Source organism: Ictidomys tridecemlineatus, chromosome 11 (genome assembly GCF_052094955.1).
Source record: "Ictidomys tridecemlineatus isolate mIctTri1 chromosome 11, mIctTri1.hap1, whole genome shotgun sequence".
In the NCBI taxonomy this organism is placed as follows: Eukaryota; Metazoa; Chordata; class Mammalia; order Rodentia; family Sciuridae; genus Ictidomys; species Ictidomys tridecemlineatus.
The window spans coordinates 96,790,378-96,807,542 of NC_135487.1; the positions used below are offsets into that span (position 1 = coordinate 96,790,378).

At 37.5% G+C, this 17,165-nt stretch overlaps 1 pseudogene; it reads left to right on the forward strand.

Moving 5' to 3' along the window:
* The first annotated feature begins 14,401 nt into the window (after positions 1-14,401).
* Positions 14,402-16,592, forward strand: LOC110596979 (melanoma inhibitory activity protein 2-like; annotated as a pseudogene).
* The last annotated feature ends 573 nt before the right edge of the window (positions 16,593-17,165 follow it).

The following is a 17,165-nucleotide window of genomic DNA, read 5'->3' on the forward strand; positions in this document are numbered from 1 at the left end:
AATGCTTGGAAAACATCATACCCATAATCTCAAAAAGAAAAACACTGAACAAACTGAAGCTGAATAACTCTTCTTAGTTATGCAACGGAGGTTGCAGTGCAAGTGAGTGCTCACTAAACAAAAGAGACAGATAGTGGATACAAGAATCACAGTGGACTAAAGCAGAAGTCCAGAAGCTGAAATACCTATTGCAGTTTAATTAGGAAAACTGACAAATTGATGGGCAGAATACTGAGAAAATATGAAAATGAAACAAAATCTCCAGGGAGGTTTCAAAAGTCTGTGGACTTCTGTGAGATTTTCCACCAGGAGCCCCACCATGCATGGTCTCATGGAAAAGACTGGGGGGAAAATCCCTTTGCTTCCAGAAAGGGGACATATAAAGCAGTCATTTTGAAAATGGACAGAGCATCCTGCTCTTATAAAGAAGTTATCCTTCAGGAGAAACTATTTATGATACTTTAACCTTAACCTACAAGAAATTTTCTAGAACCCAATCAACTGAGAAAAAGGAAACACCATACTACAGTCCTACCTAGCCTTTCTGTCATACCTAATGATGAGAGTAAAGAGAAACACTTGCAAAGGTCACATCCCAGTGCCAGAAGTCTCAGATATGGTAGGAGTGTGGAACTGTCTGAGTATGAATTTAAACTAACCATAACTCAAATCGTAAGAGATCTAGTAAAAATATGTACATAAACTGTAAAAACAGACCATATTAGCAGGTAGATGGAAATATAAGTAAGAATAAAGCAGACATACTAAAAATAAAAATATTCTAATACAAATAAACACTATCTTTGATGGCTCAAGAGTAGACTAGAGATGGCTGAGTGAGCTTGAAGAAATGTCAATATAATATATAATATTCCAAAACCAAATATAAGAGAAAAAAGAGTGGAAAAGTGCAAAAAAAATCTGAAAGTTGTAGAACAAATAAAAAGGTATCACTGATTATAACAGAAATAACATAAAAAGAATAAAGAAAAAAAAGACAAAAGAAATATTTTAAGCAAAAAATTGGATAAGTTCTCAAGATTAATAACAGAAATCAAACCATAGAACCAGGAGTGTTAGAAAACACTACAGAGAATGAATACTAAAAAATATCCATGAATAGAACTATATACTCCAACTACAGAAATTCAAAGACAAAGACTAAAAGATCATTAATAATTAATCTCTAATCTTTAGTTAGGTTGAAATAAAGAGAAAGAGAGAAAAGAAAAGAAGATATGTCGGGGGGTTGGGCTGTACTAATATCAGAAATGAAAGTTACCAACATAAAGCATAAAGTTCCCATACATATTGCATGCACCAAAAAGGTATATTAGAAACAAGTCTATGTACAAAGATTTGATAACTTAGGTAAAATGAATGAATAGTGTAAAGACATAATATTCCAAAATCTCACAAGAAAAAAAAATTGTATAGGCCGTGGGGACAAGTGCATAAAGTACTGCATACATGGTATACGTTAAGGCAATCTGAGTGGCAGGCCACTCCCCTCATGCTAGGAGTGTGAGCTGCAGGCCACTTACCCTGTAGGCATAGCCCCAGGCATGAAGCCATATGTTGCAGTCCCTGTACTTGCTCCAAGGCCCACTCCTAGATTGGTCCTTGCAAGGACAGTTAGCAGATATTGCATTGGTGGCTGCCTGTAATGTGCTTAGCTACTGCCTGAGTATATATAGATGGTAACTGTGCAATAAAATCAGACCTGATTCCTGCTTGGTCTCTGGAGGTCTTGATTAGTGACTCAGCAGCCACACCCTCCTCTTCTTTTTCCATGGACCTTCTCACTGAACAAGGGAGAGCCCATGCATATGCCTATATATGTATTAAAAATTGAAATAATTATTTATCTCTTACCAAAACAGAAAATTTCAGGCTTAGATCCAATCACTGGTAAATTTTACCATCCATTTCAAATAGAAATTTTATTGTCTAAGATCTTTCTTAGAGGTGTAGAGGAAATCTATCTTAACTCATTCTACAAAGCTGGTATTGCACTAATACCCAAACAAAACAAGATATGGAAAACTATAGAGCTTTATCTTTCGTGACATAAGTTCAAAAATCACTAACAAAATGTTACCAAATTGACACAAAATTCTAAATTTAATACCACTAAAAAATAAATACAGTACCAGGACTAAGTAGACTTTATATATATATATATATATATATATATATATATATATATATATATATATATATATACACACAATTCTGGTTTAATATGTAAAAATCAATTAATTAATGTGATCATATCAATAGATGTGAAAAAGCATTTTACAAGATCCAAAACTTTTTCATTAAAAAGTGCTTCATTAAATTAAAAGTTAATTAGAAACTTCCTAACTTGATAATGAACACACACACACACACACATACACACACACACACACACACACACACAGCTTTTAACTGACACTGTATTCAATGTTGAGAAACTAGAAGCTTTCCTGCTAGGCTCAAGTTCAAGGCAAATAAATATGAGACCTCTCATCACTTTCTTCAATATCATTATAGGAAATCCTAGGTAGGTAATGCATGAGAAATAAAACAAGGAAATACACACAAATAATGGGAAATAAAAATAAAACTTGTCTTTATTCATAGATTATAGGAGAAAGTCCCCAGAAATTGACCAAAAACTCCTGGAACTGAAAAAATATTATAGCTAAGTTGCAGGATTTAGGTTACAGTAGGAGAACAAGTCAATCATACAACTTACATACTCTAAATGAACAAGGAGAATTTGAAATTTAAAACATAATAGCATGCCAGATGTGGTGACACACAATCGTAATCCCAGCAGCTCAGAACACTGAGGCAGGGGACTCTCAAGTTCAAAGCCAGCCTCAGCAATTTAGTGAGACCCTGTCTCAAAATAAAACATAAAAAAGTGCTCAGGATGTGTCTCTATGGTTAAGTGCCTGAGGTTCAATTGCCCCCCCAACCCCACCTAAAGGCAACAGCATTTACACTAGGACCCCCAAAACTAAAATACTTTTGTTAAGTCAAATGAAATATGGTCAAGGTGAGAAAAGCAATACAATTTGTTAATTTTTTTTAAAAAAATAATAAAATATTCAGGTTTACAAAGAGAAATACTCAGAATTGTTAAGATGTCAATTTTTCCCAATTTGATCTACAGATTCAATGCAATCCCAAACAAGATTTCAAAAGGTTTTATATATGAACATGAACAGTTATTATTTGTCAACTAAGTTTTAACTAATATTATTATTATATTTTTTAATATAAGTTGAACTGTGAATTGACAAGCTGGTTCTAAAATTTACATAGAAAAGCAAAGACACTAAATTTCCCACATAATATTGGAAAAGAAGAAAAGAAAAAGGAAATTAGAACCATCAAACTTTAGGATTTATAAAGATACAGGTATCAAGATAGTATGACATTTTCTGAAGAAAAGACAATGCAGCCAAAGGATAACTCAAAAGTAAATTCACAGTGCCCCAGCTATTCTTAACAAAGGAGAGAGAATCTTCAGTGCATATTGGATGTTCTATTTAAGAAACGATACTGGAAAAACTGAATATCAACATGTAAATTAAAATAAATATTCTAGACACATCTCACAAAAATTAACTAAAAAGACAACACATCCATAAATATAAACCCCAAAGAAAAAAACTTTCTAGATAAAATGGGACAAAATCTAAATGCCCTTAGGTTTGATGATGTTGTAGATATAAACACTAAAGGCAAAATTCATGAAAGAGAAAATTCTCTTAAGTTGGAATTAATTAAAATAAAAAGCTTCTGCCCTGTGAAAAATAATATTAACAAAAAAGGAGACAAGCCAGAAAACTATTTGCAGAACACTCTCACAAAAGATTCATTCAAATTATTCAAAGTACCTTAAATCTCAACAATAATTAGTGAACAACACAGTTTTTAAAAATGGACAGATCTAAACAGATACCACCCAAAATGATATACAGATAAAAAGTAAAAATATAAAAAGGTGCTAAAATTCAAACTTATTAGGAAATAGGAAATTAAAACAATAATAAGATACCACTGACTTAGAAATGTGAAACTCCAATAGTGAGGAGGCCAAATTCTGGAAAGGCTGAGATGGAACTCTCATTCATGATGGTCAGAGACACAACATAGTATAAACATTGTGGAAGGCAGTTTGAAATTTCTTAAAATATTAAATGTCCTTATTCACCCTCCTTGTTATATGCTTTGCACAAGATTAAAAGACCATGATACAGGAACCCTACACCTCATTATAAGATACTATGTAGAGTTTATCTTCTGGCTCCAGTTTATGTCAGCCACAGAGGAGTTCCCTGTTGATAACTGAACTCCACACAGGGGAATAATTATTTCTGTCGACTACCCCATCTTCTTATTCCAGTCAACTGTGTCATTCCACATACCCATTTACTTCACTAATCTCCATACTCTTCAGGGGTTCCTGGTACCAAAGAACACATTCACTACTGGTAACCCCTCATCTGTTGTTTCTCCTTTAGAGTGTCAAGAAAAGAGACCCTTCCTTATTTCATGGTTGAAAAGGAATAGACACAATCCATCTCCTGATGTGGAGACATTTTTCCACTTCTTTCACATTAGCAGGGTCTCCCTGCAACATTCACTGGCACAGGAATGCATGGTAGTTCTTATCAGTTGCCTACTATCATTTCACCTAGTTCTATTGTGATAAGTAGTTTCCCCAAAGGACATGGCTTTGTCTTTCACTCTTAAGGAAAACACAAAAGAGTCTTATAAATATTATTCCAGAAACATTGCAAGTCATGTCACAATCCAACTTAATTTTCTAAACGTTTCTTCTTAAATGTCCCACTAAGCTGGGCATGGTGGCACACACCTGTAATCCAAATGCCTTGGGATGCTGAGGCAGAAGAACACCAGGTACAAGCCACCCTAACCAAAAGTGGGACACAAAGCAACTCAGTGGGACCCTGTCTCTAAATAAAATACAAAAATAAAAAAAAATAAAAATAAGAAATAGGGCTGGGGATGTGACTCAGTATCTGAGTTCCCCTGGGTTTATTATTTTATATCTGGAGCATAATAAGCTTTGTAATTAACTATAACAAGCTTACAAATACTTTCTGGATAGACTTGAATATTTTAGGCCGTTTTTACCTCAGATCTAACCACTGTCACAGTTGTGACCTCATAGTATAGATGGCAAAGAGTATGTGCCACAAGAGAAGAAAAATCTGCTCTTTTTCTTTTGATCTGGGTTTTCACTACTAGCATAACCTCTAACTTGTGTCTCCACAGAATCTCTTTTAACCACTTGTCTAATTTTTGAGCAAATTAAATTAATGTATATGTTTAAAATGATAAAATTTTTCATGTTACACTTTGTCTACTCTGCCTGTTACTATTCTGAGCACTTCACATTAATTGTCATGATTCATCTAAGACTTTGATGAAATAGATAACTACTAAGCTAATCTTTCATTGATATATACTAAGATTAAATATGTTCTGATTGAGGAACTCCTGCAACCGGGAGAACAGTCCTCAACAAACATGCTGAGACTGTTTGTTTTAATGTAGTTAAAAGAATGGAATCAGCAATCCTGGCCTGATTCTTGACTACTGTGTGATCTGGGTAGGGTAAATCAGCAAAACTCTCTGAACTTGAGATCCTTATGATATAAATAACAAGGAAAACATGCCATGTACAATGCCTAAAACTCTCTGATATACTATGTGCATGTAAAAAGTAAGAGAGGTATTATCATAAAGTTAGAAATGCTAGATTAAAGCATAGCAAATGGAAGAGGATTATGGGAGGGGGCACACAACAAAGAAAAGAAGCAGAGTATGATACTTTGAGGCATTACACTCTTCTTAGGTACAAGCTACTCAAAGTATCATGTCTAAATTCACATCTTCTAAGGGTTAAAATAACCTTCTCACTAATTAAACTGTATATTTGTATTACAATGAGTCTTCTTATTACGCAGAACATATACACAATGATATACTGGATCTCGCAAGCCCACATAAGACTCAATAATGTGTTCCCAGTGGGAAGAGCCAGGCCTACATCTGGCCTGAGCTCTGGTGGGTGTCTGCTGGTGGTGGGTCGGAGCCAGGCCTACCTTGAGCCAGGCTCTGACACCTATCAGCAAGGCTGACCTGGGCTGGGGATGAACTCTGACTGGTGTCTACCAGTAGGGAGAGTCAGTGCGCAGCAGAGACTGAGCTCTGGAGGGCATCTGACAGTGGGCGGAGTCATTCCTGGGCTGAGTCAACTGCGGCAGGGGTCAGCCCAAGTCAGGATGGACCCTTGAGGACCTTCTTCCCCAGGCTGTTGCCTCATGTCATTATGGGAGATATGGGCAGATCCTGAGTGTCCCAAGGATGTTTGCTGATGAGCGAAGGCAATACTTGCAGGGCCAAAGGATCTACAGGAGTCAGGCAGTTGCGGGTAGAAACTGGGCCTTCCCTGGGGCCTGGCTCCAGGGCAGAGCTTGAACCCAAGGTTTTCCTGGCTCCATCCTGCCTCCAGCATAGTGCAGAAACCTCCTCCTGGCACTCCCCATTCCTAAATAGGCCTCATCCCTCTGCTCCTTCACCAGCAGCCACAGGGGCTTTATAAACAAACAAACAAACAAACAAAAACAATTGATATAGGAACTCTCCAAGTGCATCAATGCACTCTACTGTCCTGGATATCTCATGAAAGCAAATGAAAATTTTTAAAAAGTAGATCAGCAATTAGGACTTTGGTCAACATGTGGCTAGAATAAACTCATCTTCAATACAATGGAAAAAAAGAAGACAGACCACGTCACCCTATAATGTGAAATTTTCCTGTGATTTTCCATCTTGCTCAATAGATAACCCAAAGCCCAATGCGGTCCCACAAGGACCACAAAAACTTGTAAATTCACAGCTTGCCTTGGAATACTGCAGGGCCATGTCAGCCCCCTTGCTGCATTGGGGCTATAGTGCCTGTCATTTCCTCTCCAAGGGTGTCATTGTTATTATGTGTATGGAGTTATTAACAGTATGGTTCTATAGCACCAAAGAGAATCACAGTATTATGCAGCCATCACCATCTTTTGTCCATCCCCAGGACTTTTCTACTCACCCATTCAACTTTTCCTCCTTTAATACTATCTTGCCACTTCCCTGTTGCTAATCCCAGTAACCACCATTCTACTTTCTGTCTGTATGAATTTGATTATTTCAAAGATTTATTTGAACACCAGAAAAGTACAAGAGCAATGTATCCTGATGTATGTGTGTATATGGGCAAACATACCTGCATATATATACATGCATTAGTGACAACATTTCTCTTCTTGCTCTCCACATTTATGTTTAGAATTCCTCCTATATAGTGTAAACACTCATTTATTTTCTTCCTGGACTTTGATGATTTATATATTTGATTTATCAGAGCATCTGGAGTTTATTTTAATGTCTATATGAGATAGGGATTGGATTTCATGTTCTTACCTACATCATAAGGCATCTTCAAAATGGTCTCAGTACCTTTTCCTGAATAAGTTGTCTTTCTCCAAAGAATGGAAATGTGACCTTTATGACATTATAAAGTGTTTTATCAATGCAAGTCTTTCATGATCTCTCTTTTGACTTCTGTTACTCTGTTCCCAGTTCCCACACTTCACATATTACAATTCTCTAGGTTAAGATACCTCTTGGTGCTAAATTTATGACATCTTATTTTTTCAAAATGAAACTTTTGTGCTGGGTAAGATGGCATATGCCTGTAATCCAAGAGACTTGGGGGACTGAGGCAGGAGGAAGGAGGATGTCAAGTTCAAAGCCAGCCTCAGGAACTAGGAGGCACTAAGCAACTCAGTGAGAACCTGTCTCCAAATAAAATAAAAAATAGGGCTGGGGATATGGCTTAATGTTTGAGTGCTTCTCAGTTTCAATCCATGGTACCAAAGAAAAAAATTAAACACAAACACACACACACACACACACACACACACACACACACATACATGCACATCTCACACATTCATTCTACTGTGACTCAATTTTTCAAAATGACTTTAGACATTTATTGCTCTCATGATACCTCATTGGAATTAAGATTTTCTGTATATTGAAGTGAGGAAAATAGATGGTCAACAAGGGCCTCTCTCTAAAGGAATATACATGATCTCTTATGATGTGATTCTTTATTTTCATAGATTTATTTTTGTGGACCCAAAGACTCATGAGAACAACATCTGAGTGCTGCATATAGCTATTTAAAAGGATTCCAATGGGATCTTCCTCTCTGGGTTTAACCACATTATTTATGTTCATTTTATTAGGAATTGAACTCTGGGGATCTAAACCACTAAACCCATCTCCAGCCCTTTGTTGTATTTTTATTTAGAGTCAAGGCCTCATTGAATTTCTTATGGCCTTGCTAAGTTACTGATGCTGGATATGACATGACCTCAAGAGCTGGATTTCCTCCCCCATCCCCTACATTCTGAAAGTAGAAGTGAGTTCCCCTGCAGGGTTTGTTCCACCTAAAAAAGGACCTGCTACACAACATTCAGAAACACAAAATCTGGATGTCTTTGTTCTCTCTTCAAAATTAATTTGGGGCTGGGGATGTGGTTCAAGCAAGACCAAAATTGTCTGGCATGTGCAGGGCACTGGTTTCAATTCTCACCACCACATAAAATTAAAATAAACATGTTGTGTTCACCAAAAGCTATAAACAAATGTTAAAAAATTCCCTCTCCCCCACCCTCCCCTCTCTCTCACTCTCTCTCTTTTTCTCTCTTAAAAAAAGTAATTTGACTTATTTCTTATTTTTAGTTTTTAAGTACCTGCTTTTACTTAAGTTAGTAACCATACTTTTGCTATAATTTAAGCTAAATGGAACGATAATTCTTAGAATACTACTTTGTAAATACAGATGGTTTAAATATGAGTCTTATAAGTAAATTATTCCTATTCTGTTGTATTCCAGAGATCAGCATTTAATTTGATTAAGCCACTATTACATAAACAACAATGGGATTTCTGGGTACTTGGAACCTAGCCATTGTGGATACTTTAAATTCCCAACAAAGGCAGTCCCTTTATACAAAGCAGTGTATTTAATAATATAGTAGCAAATATGAAAGTAATGTTATGCTTAAGAAAATATTTTCATAACAATGAGGGTCTCTTTAAAACTACATAAAAGAGGTTGTGAGGGGAATTGGAAGAAAAATAAGGAGAGAAATGAATTACAGTAGATGGGATAGAAAGAAAAGATGGGGGGAGGGGGATAGTAGAGGATAGGAAAGGTAGCAGAATACATCAGTCACTAGTATGGCATTATGTAAAAATGTGAATGTGTAACCTATGTGATTCTGCAATCTGTATTTGGGGTAAAAATGGGAGTTCATAACTCACTTGAAACTATTGTTCGAAGTATGATATGTCAAGAGCTTTGTAATGTTGTGAACAACCAATAATAAAAAAAAAAAAGAAAAGATTTTCATTGATTTAAAGTCTTGTTTGGCACGGCAGCTAATTTTTCCATAACAGAATAACCAGAGCATTGTAAGAGTTAACCAGAAAACACAACTAAACATGTCATGGACATAAGAGATCTCAAAAACAAAGGAAAATGAAGTTTACAGGGAACATTTTAGAATTGGAAACCAGAAATTAAACTTGCTCTGTTCCCATTTTCCCTTCTGTTATCTTCTTTGTCCTCTTCTTCTACTTCTTCTCCTTCTCTTTCTCCTCCTCCAGCTCCTTTTTCTTAAACCTTCAATCAATTAATTAATTGATTAATTAATTTCCATATGGGGCTGAGGATCCAACTCAGCCAAAGCCATCTTGGCGTGATGGAGGAGCCAAGCGCTGCCTCTCAGCCATACTAGTGGGTGGTTCTGGAAGAAGCACCCAGGGATGTGACAGCATTGTTAGAAGACATGAAGCCAGGCTATCTTCCTTAGGGCTTTCCTGGGGAGTTTGTGCTGTGTTCAGCTCTAGGATTTTTTGCTGTTCTCTCACTTTTTTGGAGAAGATTTCAGTCGGTTAGTACCAGGCTTTACATGGGAAGAGAATAAAAAGCTGCCTCTAAAACTTTCTGGGCTTATTAAAGAAAAATGTGGACTTCTTGAAAAGTTAACTTTTTTTCAAAAATAACATAAAGGCTTAGACTCATCTTTAAATGATTGCAGGTTTGAGAAGGGTACAAGGGAAGCATAACATCTGGAGGCAACCTACGAAAAGCTGCATAGGTCAAATTCAGCCAAGGGGTTGAAATGCTCTTTCTATAAGAAGAACTCAAAGCACAGAAGGCTAAACATGGTCAACAGGATGAAACGATGGCGCATATATTAAGAAGGATTCCTGATAATGCACCTGCATATACCTCACAAAAATTACATTCATTTTTATAAAAATATGACATTACACATATATTTGGCATACCTTATAATAGTCAGGGTCAAGCTATATAATACCTTTTATAAAAGGGACAAATCATACGTTAAGAAAATATATACTAAACATAAAAAGGGAAGATATGGCTATGGCTTATACACCTCAAAATATACTTCATAAAACTTTACTAACTTTAAATTTTTGAAATGTCTGGTCATCTTCCAAGGTTCCTGCAGCTCAGCAACATTTCTCTACATTTAAACCTCAACCATTATTTCTAAAATCAGAAATACCTATATGGTACAGGGATGAAAATAAAGAATAGATTTCTGGGTTGTTGCAGCACATGGGAAGGGGGTTTGCTCTTATTTCTACAGGTAAAACACCTTTGTGGGTACCTTCAAGACTTATCAAATTAAAGAATGAGTGACCCATTTGTCAATTTCAGGAGCTGGCAATGCAGAGAACTTCTAAGATGGCAATGAGAACAGCAGACCCCCCAACATGGGGACAGATGAAAAAGTTTACTCAAGAACCTAAAAAAACTTTTCAAAAGGCAAATCAGCCTTTAAATCCTAAGAAATCTTTTATTAGCTATGCTTGCAGTTATTAATTGCCAGGTAAATATAGTTTCTGCTCATTTTTTTGCTTATTGGACCTATGTTCATAACCCTCCTTTGGTGCGTAGTGTTTCCTGGGGAGAACCTAAAGTTTGTGTGTGTACTAATAATACTAATTTTTCCCCCTCCTGTATGTGGGGGAATTGAAGATATTCCATTCCATAAAAATATGTATAATATTTCTAATATAACTCTAGCTGTTAAAGGAGTCCCATTGTGTATAGGGGCTTGTTCTTTCTGTTTGCCTCTTATATCACATAATGACTCACTTTGTTATAATACTTGGGGAGTTAATTATTGTAGTTATTCTACTGCTGTTTTTACTGTCATGATATCTTCCCGAGGATTTAATACCTCTAGTATGTATATTAATCAATCATGGCTAACTTCTGAAGAATGTTTTGTTAGAACTCATCTTCCTTTATGTTCAGCTAAATATTTTGAAACATTTTTAACTCATTTAAAGTGGGAAAAATGTCATGATCATCACCCTAAAACAATAGTCAAATATCAAAATATCACTATAGTTGATTGGAGTCCTGATCATTCTGAATTTATAGAAAGTTGGTCAAATCGTACTTTAAGATGGCATCGACATAATGGGACAATAAATGCTTGGGGTAATGAGACAATTAAAATGCAACATTATGCTTTGGTCCCTCCAATGTTATATCATATAAAGTTTTCTAATATTCAAGGGGATATATGAAAATTATGGGCAGTATCTGGAAAACTCACTGTTTGGACTAGAAATTTCACGTTAGATGTATCCCATTCCTCTCCTTTTGAAGTAATCTACATAATGATCTGACTTATTTTACTTCTACACGTGTTAAATTCCCTTATTCTCTTATGATTGGAAACTGGGAATGGAATGATACTTGGGGAACAATATCATGTGTAGACTGTTATCTTATTCAATGTGTAAATAGAACTAATTGGGAATTAATATAAATTAATAGTTATTCTTTAGTTATTGTTAAAGCTCGCACAGAATTCTGGGTGCCTGTTAATTTGACTCATCCTTGGTCTGATTCATTGCCTGTTACTCATTTTTACAATGCTGTTCAAGTTTTGTTACATCGCTCTCAACAATTAATAGGAATACTTATAGCTTCATTCCTTGCAGTTGCTTCTGTAACTGCCACTGCTGCAATAGCTAGCATTGCTTTGCATCAAGACATTCAAACTGTGAATTTCGTGAGAACATGGTATCAAGATGCTCATTTATTATGGCAACAACAAAAGGACTTAGACTCTCAACTGGCTACAGATGTGATCAATTTACAGCATACTGTTTCCTGGCTTGGTGATCAAGTGACTATCTTGGCTACCAGAAGTATTCTGAAGTGTGACTGGAATTCTTCTCATATTTGTGTGACTCCTGTGCCATATAATACCAGTGATTTCTGGGAAACTGTTAAAAGGTGGTTAAATGGACATCAAAATTTAACTTTAGAAATTATGAATTTAGAAACAACTGTTATGGACATCTTTAGTAAGACATTCCCTGAACTAACAGGATCTGACATTTTACAAAAATTGTTGCTAATTTAAATCCTTTAAGACATTTCTATACCTTGTTATCAACTTCTTTAGGTAACACTGTAATAAATTTTGTTTTGTGTTCTGTTTGGTATATAGTCTTTTAACGCTGGAAAAAGTGAAGGCAACTAAAACATGAAACCTCTCTTATCACTTCTGCTATGGCTCATTTACAAAAACAAAAGGAGGGAGATGTTGAGAATCAGATGTGACTGTGTTACTATTACTGTCCTTGATGGAGTCTGCCTGCAAATGGAATATTCTGTCAAGGTATAGATAGGTAACAGCAGACATGCTTGAAAACGAGGTGTCTACTGTCCTTGGGAGGACTTGCCTGCAAACGGGATGTTCTGTCAAGTGGGCTAGGAGGGCGCTAAGAAAAATTTTATTATCTGTTCTTAACAAGAGCAGAGCTCGGCATGCTCCAGGCCAAGAGTAGTTTAGCCATGAGAAGTGGGTCACTTATGATTAGAAAGTAAAACTTTTGTGTACTATGTTTAATTAGCAGAAAGACCTGATTCATTGATGTTGGAAGGCTGCCTTCTTTGTTCACAATACTATAAAAAGATGTCTTGTACACAATAAAGGACTTTTTTTCTGCTGCTGCTTTGCTTGCTCTGCTTCTTCTTTCTTCCTCATGCTGACCTGCAAGTGAATTACTGCAACATATCAAGCCATAAAGTCTTTGTCTAAGCATCAATAATATAATTCACGTTCAGGAGTTACATCAATTTCAGAGAGTCATATCCATCCTTCTCTTGGCTATATATTTAGAAGTACCAGCCAGCTTCCTTAGATATTTTCAAGACCATAAAATGTCCAAAGAAAAGAACATCTGAAAAAAGATTTTGAAGAATTTTCAACAAATACTGTCTAGAAATGCTGACATTAAAGAAAAAAAACCAACAACTAAAGTTCTCAACTCCTTCTTTTTGGGAACATTAGCTGTGCTGTACTTTTCAGAAATGACTTGTCATAACTGATTTGTGCCCATGTTAGCAACTCTTCTGAAATTACTTTGAAAGTAGAATAATTTGAGAGTTTTTCTTCAGATATAATTCAAATTACTTGCATAGGAAGTGTCAGCAAGTCTGGGGCTGTAGCTCAGGGGCAGTGACTTTGCTTAGCATGGGGAAGGCAATGGACTTTCACCCCAAACACTGCAAGTAAAGAAAAGGGAGGGAAGGAGAGAGAAAGTTGGAAGGGAGGGAGGCAAAGATGGAGGAATGGAGGGAGGTAGAAAAGAAGGAAGAAGAAAAGGAGAAAAACCAGGAAGGGAGGAAAGAAGCAAGGAAGGAAGGAAGTAGGGAGAGCACAAGGGCAGGGAAAGGACTGAGTCACTAAAACAAAAGGTAAGCGACACAAATACAAATATAGGCCACAAAGGCTGTTAAAACAGTTTAGACAGCTTTAGAATTTAAGTGACATCAAACTAAGTGGTATTATGACTGGATGGGATCTTCCTACTAAGCCCCGCCTTGGCCTGGCCTAAACCAAATCAATGGGTGGGGGCATGCAGAGGGATTCTATCTGGATGGAGTGGAAGGGACTTAAACCAGTGGCACTTGAGGATGCACTGGGTAGGGAAGGGGACAAGACTCCCATGATGGGCAGTTGAGCACAACAAGGCTCCTAGGAGACCTTGATCATGGCTCCCACAGCCATATGCCCACCACCCACCATATGCTCAGCCACTGAAGGGGATCACAGTGGTCTGCTCAGTTGCCTGGTGCAGGTTTGAGTTCCTGACCAAACACCTGAGTGTCCACAACCTGTGTTGGCCTGCCTGGGCAGGCTGTGGTTGTGGTGGAGAGAGCCAAAGCCATCTTGGCGTGATGGAGGAGCCAAGCGCTGCCTCTCAGCCATACTAGTGGGTGGTTCTGGAAGAAGCACCCAGGGATGTGACAGCATTGTTAGAAGACATGAAGCCAGGCTGTCTTCCTTAGGGCTTTCCTGGGGAGTTTGTGCTGTGTTCAGCTCTAGGATTTTTTGCTGTTCTCTCACTTTTTTGGAGAAGTTTCCAGTCGGTTAGTAGCAGGCTTTACGTGGGAAGAGAAAAAAAGCTGGCTCTAAATCTTGCTGGACTTATTGAAAAAAACTGTGGACTTCTTGAAAAAGTTAGCCTTGTTCAAAAAGAACATGAAGGCTTAGACTCATCTTTAAATGATTGCAGGTTTGAGAAGGGTTCTAGGGAAGCACAACATCTGCAGCCAACCTACGAAAAGCTGCATAAGTCCAAATCCAGTCATGGGGTTGAAATGCTCTTTCTATAAGAAGAACTCAAAGCACAGAAGGCTAAACATGGTCAACAGGATGAAACGATGTATACAGTCCTTACAAGGTGAATCTGAATCCCTCAGATCACAAATAGCTGAAGCTAAAACAAACTGGAGACTCTTTCAAGTGAATGAGGAACGACTGAAGCTGGCAATCAAAGAGGCTTTGAATGAAAGTTCCCAACTTCAGCAAAGGCAGAGACCAACAATACAAGGAGAAGCTGAAGCACAGAGGGAAGAAGGAGGTGTCCAATATAAAGCAAAAATCACATTGGAGGACTCTAAAGTAGCTGCAGAACAAGTTCTAAGAAATACAGAAAATCACATGGAGTCTCCAAGTGAATGCTTTCTAAAGATGAAAGATAGGTCTTCTCCAAGCATGGGAGCCCAAAGTGATGGTGGTCATCTGGAATTGGGAAGGACGAGTGAACCAGAAATTGGTGTTCACTTGGATGATGAGTCCAAAGAAGCTTTGAGGAAACTGGTTTATGGTGCTAACCTAAAAGCCTCCTTAGAAACCTTGGAAGGAGAAAGAAATAAAAAATGTACTTTCTCATCTGAAGTGGAGAAAACCACAGAAGACCTTACGGAACACCTTAAACTCTGCAGACTGAACAGGCATCTTTGCAGTCAGAAAATGCACAGCTTGAAAGTGAGAATAAGACCCTACAGAAGAAGTTTACAGTCATGATGGTATGCTATCAAGAAAATATGATGAAACTGCACAGGAAATTAAGAGTGGAGGAAAACTACCGAGTGGAGCCAGAGGAGAAACTTCCCAAAGTCGAAGCAAAGATGAGCCAAACAATGGAAGAACTGGAGACCTACAGAAAGCAAGCCCAATATCTTGAAGAAGAATTGGAGAGAACCATTTATTCATGTCTGAGGAAGATTATTTCCTCTGAGAAAGAAGCACATGCTAGTGAGTTGGCAGCTCGGATTGCTGAAAGAAACCTCAATTATTTCAGGAAAAAAAATGCTCACAACAGACAAAAATTAACTGAGAAGGAGCTTAGATTTGAACTTGTAGAAAAAGATCCATATGATGCACTGGATGTTTCCAACTCAGTAATGGGCATAAAGCCTTCTCCAAATGGGCCCTCACCAATGGGTCAGCCTTCATCTGAAAGAAGAGCTCCTAATTTTGAAAAGAATGGTCCACTCACACTTCCACCTTTCACTCCAGTGGGAGAAGGAAGAGGGTCAAGACAACTAGCAGTGAAGGGAGAGAAGCCAGCTGTGATAAGTTCACTGATTTTCAGAGAGCACCTTCTCGGACTGGGCCCCTCTCTCCTCCAGAGGAACAGGCCTGTAGGCTGATAATCCCTCTGTCATGCCAACCATATTCTTCTGATCCACGTCTTCCTCTACAAAGGCAAGGTAGGTTTTATACTCAAATTGTGGTAGACCACCAGGACCAACAGAACACAGAATTACTAATATGCTTCCTTTGGATAAATAGGATGGGCCTATGTGTTCACAAAGGCAATCTAGTAGAAAGGAGACCATAGTTGATCTCGGGGACTCTGATGTGCCTGATTCACCTCTCCATGATGAAAACCAAGCAACTGGCTCTGGCTCTGTTTTGGCACCTTTTCCTCCAGTCAGAGGTGCCTTGTTTTCAGTCGACCCAAGGAGTCAGTTCATGAGAAGAGGACCTTTTTTTTCCTCCACCTCTCCCAGGAAACTGGTATGGGAACCTGGAGATTATTTTCCACTGGGCCCACCACCCACTCCATTTCCATTGTGAAATGTCTATGCAGGGACAGGTTTTCCTCACAACTTTCCCCCAGGAGCTGGAATTCATTCATCCCCCCACCCCCGCATTTTGAAAGTACATGTGAGTTCCCTTACAAATTTTGTTTTTTTCTACATAAAGTGAATTTTAAAACACCAGTGGCTAGTACTTAGAATTCCTATGGCTCAGGCATGGAGGTAAGCTACAGGGTCCATAGCCCAAATTCAGCTTAGAAATTAAAGACTTTTTGTGTTATTAAAAGTTGTGAACATTTCAATGCATGAGAAGTAGGGAACCCAGTCTCATTCTTGAATGGGATGACATTGAGTTGAACATGAAACCCCCCTACTAAAACAGCTTTGGGAAATTCAGTGGTTGTAGGAGGTGATACAATATACTTTAGATATACTTGAAATTCAAGGAAAACCTTTTCTGTAAATTAATGAAGAAAAAAATTAATGAATTACAATATATTTTACACAGGCCTGGGTTTGTAGCTCAGCAGTACAGAACTTGCCTAGCATGTGTGAGGAACTGGGTTAAAACCCAGAACCAGATTACAATAAAAAAATGAATAAATAAACG